Consider the following 11,058-nt stretch of genomic DNA (forward strand, 5'->3'; position numbering starts at 1 on the left):
TTTGGTGAGCTTTCAAAGAGGCGAATCCACTAAACTATTAGGTCTGATTAGGAACAGGAGGTTTATAAGAAGATTAAGCTGGTTTGATTCACTTTGTGTGATTGGGTTATGAAGTTTGGTGTTCCATTTCCTAGTGTGCCAATAGCAGCAATCTGCAACGGTGGAGTCTCTTTTGACGGTTCTAAGATACAGGTTCTAGGGGTGTGCGTAGGTCAATTTGGAGCTGAATCTGACACCGTATCGACCATCTATAAAAACTGTTTGAAATTGATTGAAAAAATTTGATTTGATTCGGTTTATTGGATTATTATTTTATGAAGGAGGGAAAATATTAATTCACAAATGGAGTTCCATCAAACTATGCATCTTTTCAGAGTTTAAAATCCTTACGATCGCTAGCCTGAGGACAACCATCTCTCAAGGTACCTATTTGGTAGGACAACCATCACGCAAGAAGTTAGCACAGAGCAGATCTATCCTATCCATCGGAGAGGAAGCCTTAAGCTCTTCCAAAATTTCAAATAGGAACTTCCAATTGAGTTCATCAACCAGGTTCTCAAAATTCAACTTACAATGTATTGCGGCCAACTTCCTTTCATTTGTCATCGATGAAGAGCATCTACAAAATTAAGTTCTCACAGATCGGAGTTGTGTCCGATGGAGACCCTCCGATGTTTAAGTTAGAGAGGAGTTGGTGAACAGCTAATCAAAGATTTAGTGTGGCAGAGTTTCAGCCAAAAAATTATCCTTATCTGTGCTGCTCGTTTACCTCTTCTTTTATAGATGATTTTGATGTAACGTCGAGCACGTGGTCCCATTTTTTATGATGCTAGATTATCAGACTATAATTGTGGAGTTAGTGGGCTGTTTATTTTCATTAATCGCCGTAACACGTAGTCGATAACCGTTCATAACGGTTAGAGTATATTGAGTAGATAGGTCGACTATATGTCAGTAATACTGATACGTCGGTAGAGGTAAATCAGTAGACGATCCGAATAACCATCTGCTGGTAACTCTGAATGCCGATGATGTTCAGTCGGAGGTTGATCAAGTCATTTGTTGTTGGTCGATAATAGCCGACTGTCGGTTGATCAACCGATTATGAGTCGAAGTAATATGTTCATTCGATCGATGTAGAGTCAGAATCAAGGGTCGGTTGATTTGCCCCAACAGTTGCCCCCCACTCCCAAGTCCAAGGTAGCTCGATGTGTATTTCATCACGTGGCCTGTCACATTGAACGAAGGGAGTTGTCATATGTCACCTCGAGCCCCGACTTGACTACTAGTCACCTTTAAGTATGAAAGTTCTTCGGCTATTTTATCATTTCAGTGGCTGCAAAACCATCATTAGACTGTCATATCGATAGGACAACTCGATATCAGACATCTGTATTGGACATCATTTCAGAAAGATAATTCGGCATCGGATGATATGATCCTGACTAGTAGATTTTGGCCATGTGTCGAATGTCATTGGACCAGAGCTGTTCACGTGGGTGACGGTGAGGTGGCACGATCAGGAGTAGGTGCGTCGAAACATCCAATCAATGATCAGTCTGGATATTATCATGTGTCGTCATCTGATGAGACTCCGATTTGATCGCTTCTATCTTGGCCGTTAAGGGATCCTAAATATATAGAGTCACTTTCGGCCAAACTTTTACTTTTCATTTTGTCTTCTGCTATAGAAACTCTGTCGGAAAGTCACCCTAGCGTCAGAAGACTCTAGTCCTTTCTTCGTCTTCTTTTTTGGTTTTCAAGTTAAGTCTTTTTGTCCTTTCTTGGTCCATCTTCTTTTTGATTCTCTTCTGTTTTCTCCTCCAATGGCTAGGGCCTCTTCTTCTTGCGATAGTCGATTGGAGAATCTGGCTGACGCTCTCCAGCTGATGACTCCCCATCGGATTCGGAAGTGGAGACTTCTTCACTTTCTGAACTGAATATTGAGCAGCTCTGGGAATAATATTGTATCCTAGAGCAGTATCAACTCTTTGCGCCTGGTGCCGATGGTCAGTTGAACTCTCCTCCTTCGGGTCAGATTACCTTCTATGTTGAAGACCTCCGAGCAGGTCTTCGATTTTCGATTTCGAAGTTCGTTCAGAATCTTTTGGACTAGTATGGTCTTTGTCCCGCTCAGCTGGCACCAAATTCGATCTGGCTAATAATTAGTTTTGCTTTATTGTGTCGGTTAATACCGACCGAGCCTCGTCCTTCTCCTTTTCATTCTTTTTTTATTCTCCGTCCCCGTCCAAAGGCCAAGGGTTGGTGATTTTTCAACCCAAGAAAAGGCCTCTCCTTTATTACTAATTTTTCATCATTTATTCATGAATGGAAGAACCAGTTCTTCGTCGCTTCTTCTCTTCCCTGGGGCTTCCCTTTGCGCTGGGGTGATCCAAGAACTGGCTTCAACGAGAACAGTCGGGTGGAGGTTGACGATTAGGAAGACTTCTATCGATTGAAAGATATGGTGGTCCCACCACAGAGAGAGATAATGACCGAACAAGCTCTCTACGATGCCGATCTTAGTTCAGTCACCAATTTAGATATAGCATAGTTGATCACTTTTATTTTTTCTTTATTTGTTTTCTGAATTATACTAACTTCTTTGTTCCGATCGTAGCTATGCAGTCAAGGATGCGAGTATCGATTGTCGATATTCGTCAGCATGCTGTTAAGAAGAGGGCAACAGTATCCAAAGCTGGGCCCTCCCGACCACCGAAGAAGGGTCGGGCAACTATATCTGCACCGATGAGAGAACCTGACATACTATCAACATCAATTTTTGAGCCGATTCTGGTGCTGTCGGCTCTGACAGTGCTCCCCAACATGCCGTCTGCTGAAGAGGGGGCGGCAAGAGAAGACGGGGCTGCCGTAGCAACATTGATAGCTCCACCAACTGAGGTTCGGACCAAGGTGGAGGTTGCGGTTGAACTCAAACAATCAGCGGCTACGCCAGTCACTCCCCCAATGGGACTCTCTTGACCATAGTCAAGCTCTAGCTTTTCTGTATTTTTAAACACGGGATCGCCGACAAAAGATCGAGGGAAGGCACCGATGATTTCGACGGATGATGGAACATCGATGGGTCACATGGTTCACTTTGACATCAGAGTGTCTGAGGATGAGCCGGCCTTGGCCAATCCGACATTGGCCAGGCTGCTCATCCAAGCTGCTCTTCTCCCAGTCGATCGAAAGAACAGAAAGAATAGAACTGTCATTGAGATGTTCTCTTCTTTTTATCCGATGATACTTGGGGTAAGTTTTCCTTCACACTTTTTTTTATCTGATCTGATGTATCTTCTGCTTGCAGTTGGTACATGACATGTTTGATTTGGAGACCGACTATGGGAAGATTGCCAACTTCCATCGGATATGGATGAATAAAGTGGCGGTCATCAATGCTGAGAAAGCAGCTGCCTTTGAGCAACTTCGGGTGACGGCCGAGTGGGAGGCGAAGCTTCAGGAGGAAGTCTACCACCTGTCCACTGACCTTCAATCCTCTGGAGCTAAACTTGAGTCGGCTCATCAAAACATCTCGGCTTTTGAATTGCGGATCAAAAGCAAAAAATATTCCATCCACCAACTTCGATGAGAAAGAGATGGGTACATCCTTGAACTCGAAGCCGAACGTGGACGACATCGGACCAGCCTGAAAAGGTTGGTACTGACCGATGAGGAATCAACTTCCGTAAGAGCTGATGCAGAGTTGGCTAGGGTGGAAGCAGAATCGGCAAGGGAGGCCCTAAATTGAGTAATCAAGGATTTCAAAAATTTAGAAGAGTTCAAAGAAGAGATCTTCGAAGGCGGGTTCGCTTCCTACTACGTTGGGTACGAGGACGGTCGAGATATGGTCCGAAAATTATATTTAGACCTTGACTTGAGCAGCATCGTCCCTCCAGCATCGGAAGATGGGAGCTGCTGAAGAAGATGCCGCGCCAGCTCAAGATGAAGCACCGACAGCATCAAAAGTTATCCAAGTCTCAGATGCTACATCGGAGCAAAGAGATGGAGACCGTGACTGATGATTGATGTAATTTTGTTTTCTTTTTGTAATCAAATACTTGTAATCGGACTTCAGTCCAATTTTATAATCTTCTCTTTCCAATGAATGAAAAGAATTTTTCTAAGTATAAACTCTCTTCTGTGTGTTTGTAATATTGTAGAGTAATTATCAAATTACTGAATATCAATCAGCAAACTGAATGTTTGATAGTACTTATAGAATTCGTCCGTGAGTCAAATATCTATTTAACTATCGAAAATCAATCGATAAACTATATGTTCGACAGTACTTGTAGAATCGTCGATTAGTCAGATATCCATTTGACATACTTTGAAGCATTAGGATAAATGGTAATAAGCCAAATACCCTGTGTCCGACCTTAGTCGGGTTAGTACATCAAGTTATTTGATAATCAATGGCAAGCTGAATTTTTTTCGACCGTCCGTAATCAAGTCGGTATAATTTCAATCCGACTTTGATCGTATTGGCATATCATTCTGCTTAGTTAAGACTAAGTCGGTATAATAGTCATTCGACTATGATCAACTTTTATAGTAGAAAATCGAGATATGTTCGATACCGAGATACAGTCGGTATTGTGACTTTTACAATGAAAGTCAGAGTATAATTGATGTGTCAGTTTTTATAGTGAGAAATCGAAATATAGTCGATAGTCGATGAATTGACCGTCCATCTATTGGTCCATTACCACTTTATAGTTGACTGAAACTTATGATTATGAAATTCAATATTTCCTTTTGAATAATGTATACACAGACAACTTTATTGATAATACATTTTCAAGTTGTCTGCATTCCATGTTCAGAGAATGGTTATTCCCTCCAGAGTTTCTAGTCGATATGAGCCCGATCGAAGTATTTTCGTTATTCTGTAGGGTCTTTCCCAGTTCGAAGATAACTTTTTCTGATCAAGAGGTCTTGAGACTTCTGCTTTCCTTAAGATTAGATTTTCAGGATAGAAGATCTTCGGTTTAACTTTTGCATTATAATATCGGGCTACCTTCTGCTAATAGACTGCCATCCGAAGTTGAGCTTGCTGTCGGACTTTAGGAAGAAGATCTAGATCAGCTCTCCGACATTCGAAATTACTTAGCTCACTGTATTGCTCAACCCTTGTTGAAGGTAATCTGATCTCAAGTGAAATCATTACTTCTGCTCCATAGGCTAAATTGAATGACGATTCTCTCATTGGTATACGAGGTGTCGTTCGATATACCCATAAGATCGGATATAGTTCTTCTATCCAGAGACCTTTAGTTTCATTCAGTTTGATTTTGAGTCCATACAGAATTGCCCGATTGGTTACTTTCACCTCTCCGTTGGATTGTGGATGATCGACTGATGTGAGTTTGTGTGTAATGTGAAGCTTCACACAGAACTCTTTAAAGTTCTGATTATCGAATTACCGACCATTGTCAGTGATGATGTTGTGTGGTAAACCGAATCTGCATATGATTAATTTCTGAATGAAGTCCTCCATCTTATTCTCAGTGATTTATGCCAGAGGTTCAGCTTCTATCCATTTGATGAAATAGTTGATGGCAACCACTATAAACTTTCTCTGATCAGATGCCGGAGGAAAAGGACCAAGTATGTCAATCTCCCATTGTGCAAAGGGTTATGGTGCAATAATTGATGTTAACTGACTTGCCGGTTGATGTTGTATATTTGTATATTTCTGATATGGTTCACACCTTCGGATAAGTTCAGTCGCATCTTTCTTCATGGTGGGCCAATAATATCCTTATCGTAGGACCTTGTAAGCTAGAGCTTTGCCCCCTAAGTGATTTCCATAAATTTTTTCATGAATCTCTCTGACTGCATAGTCGGCATCTGTCGGTCCCAAACACTTCAGTAAGGTAAGAGAGAATGACCTTTTGTATAGATGACTATTCATTAAAATATATTGAGAGACCATCCATCTAAGTCGTTTAGCTTCTGAGAGATCTGCAGGGAGAGTCCCATCAGTCAAGTACCGGACAATCGGATCCATCCAGCTTAGTTCATCAGTGAGTTGTAGCACTTTTTCGACTTTATCAATACTCGGCTGTTTGAGGCATTCGATGAATGTTCTACCCAGTGAGTTGAAAAAAGTAGTTACGAGTCGTGAAAGTACGTCGGCTCGAGTATTTTCTATCCTTGGGATATGAAAGATTTCAAAATACTTTAATGTTGAAGTTAGATCTTTCACCTTCTAAAAATACTTCATCATAATAGGGTCTCGGGCTTCAAACTCGTCCTTAACCTGTTCAGCAATCAATTACAAATTGGTGATGACCTTCAGGTTGTCGATGTCAAGCTCTCTGGTAATTTTTAAGCTGGCTAAGAGTGCTTTATATTTGGCTTAATTATTCGAAGCTTTGAAATTAAGTCAAAGGGCGTATTTAGTAATAACCCCTTCAGAATTTGTAAGGATGAGACTAGCTCCATTGCCTTATGTATTAGATGCTCCATCATATGTAGGCACCTATGCCGATGTCAAGTCGGGTTTGGGAGTTGTGGCCTGCTTTATTGTGGCTTCATCTTCAGATTTATTATCGGGTATTGAACATTCGGTGATGAAGTCGGTCAAAATTTGTACTTTCATTGATGGCCGTGGATGATATTGTATATCAAATTTATCAAGCTTTATTACCCATTTTGCCATTCGATCCGATGTATCATGTCGATGCAGGATTGCCTTTAACAGTTGGTCTGTCAAGACAACGATGGAGTGTGCTTGAAAGTACGGATGAAGTCATTACGATGATATAATTAGAGCGAAGATCATTTTCTCCGCTCTTGAATATCTCACTTCAGCATTGTGAAGCATCTTGCTAGTGTAGTAGATCAGTCATTGAATTTGATTTTAATCTTTTTGGATGAGTACCGAACCGACCGCTTTCGTTGAAGTTGTCAAGTAGAGATACAGAGTTTCTCCTGAAGGAAAAACTGCCCTTTTCCTGTGTAAGATCTTCCAGATTTCATCAAATTTGGGATGGAATAAATTTTAAATTTTTATCCTACACTATTTCAGATCTAATATCTATTAGATCTAATTTTATTACCTAATATTTTAATTTCAAAATTAAATCTAAAAGTTTGAGAAAGATAGACATACCTCAAGGGTAATCTAATTACCCTGTAGATGATCGCAGCACTGCCTGAGGTTCTGATGTAGCCACGCAAGCGCCTGGTCTCTACCAGTATCTACTCAGGTAGGATCTGGAATGTCTTCTTCTCATGATTCTATGCTCCAAAAATCAGATCAATATCTGATTTAAAAGTACTTCAGAACTCCTTCTGAAGTTGGAGCAGCAGCCTGTCAAAGAAGTCCTGCAGCCTTCTGCTCCAGGCGTCACCACGCCTTGCACCTATGCCAGATGAATGTCCAACTTCTTGGATGTGAAGAGGGGAGAAAGGAGAGCAAGGAGGATGTAGAGAAGAGGGGAGGGGGCAGCAGCTAATGGGTTTTTTGCACAAAACAAGTTCTGCCCCGAAACCCTAGGTGCAGCAGGGTTTATATAGACCTTGTATGCTGCACAGTGCCACATCATTCGATCAATCAAAAAATTTTAATAAATTTTGAAAAAATTTTGATTGGTGGAGTGATATCATCTGATCACATCAGATAAGAATTCCCATGCTCTCTCCTATGTTGGCGCCAACAATGGATAGGCTCAAACAAGGTGGCGCCAAAGAGTCCAAGTTTATCAGGACTCTTTGGTTCTTATCCATTTGGGGTGCCCACTTAAATCCAATTGGGCTCATGCCATAATCTGATTATGGCACCCAATTTGATTAGGTTTAGGCATGTGGACACTCCACAAAAATTCTCCAATAAGTCCTCTTCAGTTTAAGACCCATATGTCAACTTTTGACAGATGTCCTAAAATGAAATTGGCAGGTGCTAGAAATTAGCAGGTGTTGTCTTAAATTCATCTCATGAATTAAGACAAGCCTTTTCTGAGTTGGACAAGCTTCATTTAAACTGAGAGAAATCTTTTCAAGGTTCTCTGGATGAGCCAGATCATATTTGGCTCATTAGAGACAGAAAAGATTACACGAGGAGAAAGTTAGGCTCAATCGAGTGCTAGCACGATTTTTTTGAACCTAATTGGATCTTATCCAAATCAATTGGGCTAGCCCAATTGATGACATCCAGACCCTAACCCTTATTTGTGTGATTCAGTTAGATTCAATTCTGTATGGTAATGAGACATGTCGTGATCTCATCATCGACATCATCAAAATTCCTTTCGATGGATTAGAACTCTTCTGATTCAGACAATTAGAATGATCGATCATCAAAATTATTCTAATTGCTCCCAAAATCCACCAGTGACACCTAGCAGTATATGGTGGCAACCCATTAGAACTGAAGATGAACCTCTCGGTGTAGCTACCTGTGTGATTGAGTTCCTCTATCATGAGTCCCGACTGAATTAGGATTAAGGTGAACTCGTCAAACCCAACATCAGTCATATGAATCAATCGATCGATCCGAGTCTGATGTGAAACCCCAATGAAAAACTCTTTTCTATTGTTTCACTCTGCCATGGCCATGGGCTTAAGGACTCGATCTTTCAATCACCATAGGACTACTCCTCTTATCTACCGAGGTTGATAGATCCCATCTTGATGCGATCTAGTTCCTACAATGAATATGCTACAGCCAACATACACCTCAGGGTTTCGGATGGCTAGGAGACCGAGTTATGGTGTAGTCAAACTATAACACACTCAAAGTGAACCGATGATACACCTCAGGTCAAAGAACTAGATATACAACTGCAGCATCGAGCTAGTCATCGATGAAAAGGTAGACTTCCTTATGACTGCTCGAGGTGATCACGCTCAGTACTCTCATTCTCAACGAATACCTGTACTCTCACTCCGGTGTCTCCACACTGTAGACTCAAGATTCATCTATCCTAAGGAAGCGATCGTACACCAACCTTCTAGATCGATCACCATCCTCATGATGATTCTATGGTCAGGAGCAGTTTATGAGTTAGTTATGTAAATTCATGCCTTAAATTTTCAACTTTTGAAAATATGAATTAACATTCCCACTAACTCAAAGGATGTATCACAGACACAATGTACACAATGTGATAGAAGAATAACCCTTTTATTCATTTATAGTCAAAATTATAATTTTGCTCTTAGATTTGTATAGGAATGTGTCAGTCGATCTGGCATTTAGGGCACACATCTAACAAACTCCCACTTGACCTAATACCAATTGGTTACATATCTAAGTCCCATCTTCTCAAGGTGGGCTTCGATCTTCTGTTGGCCCAATGACTTAGTTAGCGGGTCTGCCACATTGTCTGTGGAGTCGACTCTCTTGACCTTGACATAATCCTTTTCGAGGTAATCACGGATCAGATGGAATCGCCGCTCGATGTGCTTGGACTTTTGGTGAGATCTTGGTTCCTTAGCTAGGGCTATGGCGCCATTATTATCGCAGTAAAGAGAGATGGCATCCGATGACATCACTCCAAGCTCTGCGGCAAACTTCTTATACCAGAATACCTCCTTCGCAGCTTCCGATGCAGTAATGTACTCTGCCTTCATGGTGGAATCTGCAATCACCGTTTGCTTGAAACTCTTCCAGCTAATTGCACCACCATTACAAATGAACAGATTCTCAGATGTCGATTTTTGATCATCTATATCAGACATAAAGTCTGAGTCTGTATATCCCTGAATCTGGAGTTGTCCATTCCCAAAGACTAGAAACATATCCTTAGTCCTTCTCAAGTACTTAAGGATACATTTCACAGAAGTCCAGTGCTCTTCACCTGGATTCGACTGATATCTGCTTGTGATACTCACAGCATGGGCTATATCAGATCGTGTACATAGCATGGCATACATGAGGCTCCCTAATGTTCAAATCTTAAAATTTGTAAATAAAACCGCAAGCGCACGGTGTGCAGAGTAGCACGACCAGCGAGTACGGATCGATCCCACAGAGACTTGATTTTAAAAATAATTTTCAAATCTATGCTCAAGCGAGCTTTAACAAAAATCGAAAGTCGAAAGTTGTTTGCTAAAGACAATAAGACTAAGGATCTAGGGTTTTTGAATCCACTAGATCTAGATTAGGGAATTCTACCTAGAATTTTTCTTATTGATCCTAACGACTACTCCTCTTGTCTTTCCCAAGCATAGATTATGAAGGGACTAAGGCCCAACGATAACCCATTAAGATTCTTTACAGGGGAGTAGTAACTAGGATCCCTTAGGGTTTTCTCCTCCTATGCACTGAATCAAGCATGAACTATGAAGGGACTCTGACCCAACTGTAGTTCATCAAAAATTCTTGGCAAAAGAGGAAGAAAAAGAAACCCTAAGAAAAAGAAAGAATCCTATGTAAAATCCCTACTCATGATCTAGCTTCATCGCAAACCCTAGAAGGGATGCTTAGCTAGACATGATCTAAATCTACTTGCAAAATTTAAATACAGAAAAGTAAACTACCCTAATTTCATAAATTAAACTATCCTAATTGCATAAATTTAAACTGCATAATTTAAACTAACCTAATTGCATAAAATTAAATTGCATAAATTAAACTATCCTAATTGCAAGAAAAATAAATTGCATAATGTAAAGAGATGAAATTGCATAAAAATAAGATTTTATATATAAAAAAAATTTATTACAAAAATCTCAAAGCTCGAGGCTTGAAAAGAGAGCTAAAAACCCCACTATCTAGGGTTACAAGCTTGATCGGAAGGAAGAATACATAAAACAAGGGCCTTTGGGGGCTTTTTATAGGCATTTGGGGGTTATAAGGTTTTCAAAACTTTCGATGTGGGACTAAAAGGTTTTAGAGAGTTGTTAGGGGGGTTTATGGTGCGCCGATGGGTCCATGGTCCACGCGCCTGTTGCTGTGGACCAGGCGGCTAATCAGATCACCAAATCAGTTGATTTTTGATCAATTTTGATCTGATTTGACTCGGGTTTGACCCAATTGAGTCTTCTTTCTTCATTCTTCAATTCCTGGGTCAATTTAACTCCGTTTTGCATAAAATTTGCGCC

This window comes from Elaeis guineensis, chromosome 3, assembly GCF_000442705.2.
Source record: "Elaeis guineensis isolate ETL-2024a chromosome 3, EG11, whole genome shotgun sequence".
Classification (NCBI taxonomy): domain Eukaryota; kingdom Viridiplantae; phylum Streptophyta; class Magnoliopsida; order Arecales; family Arecaceae; genus Elaeis; species Elaeis guineensis.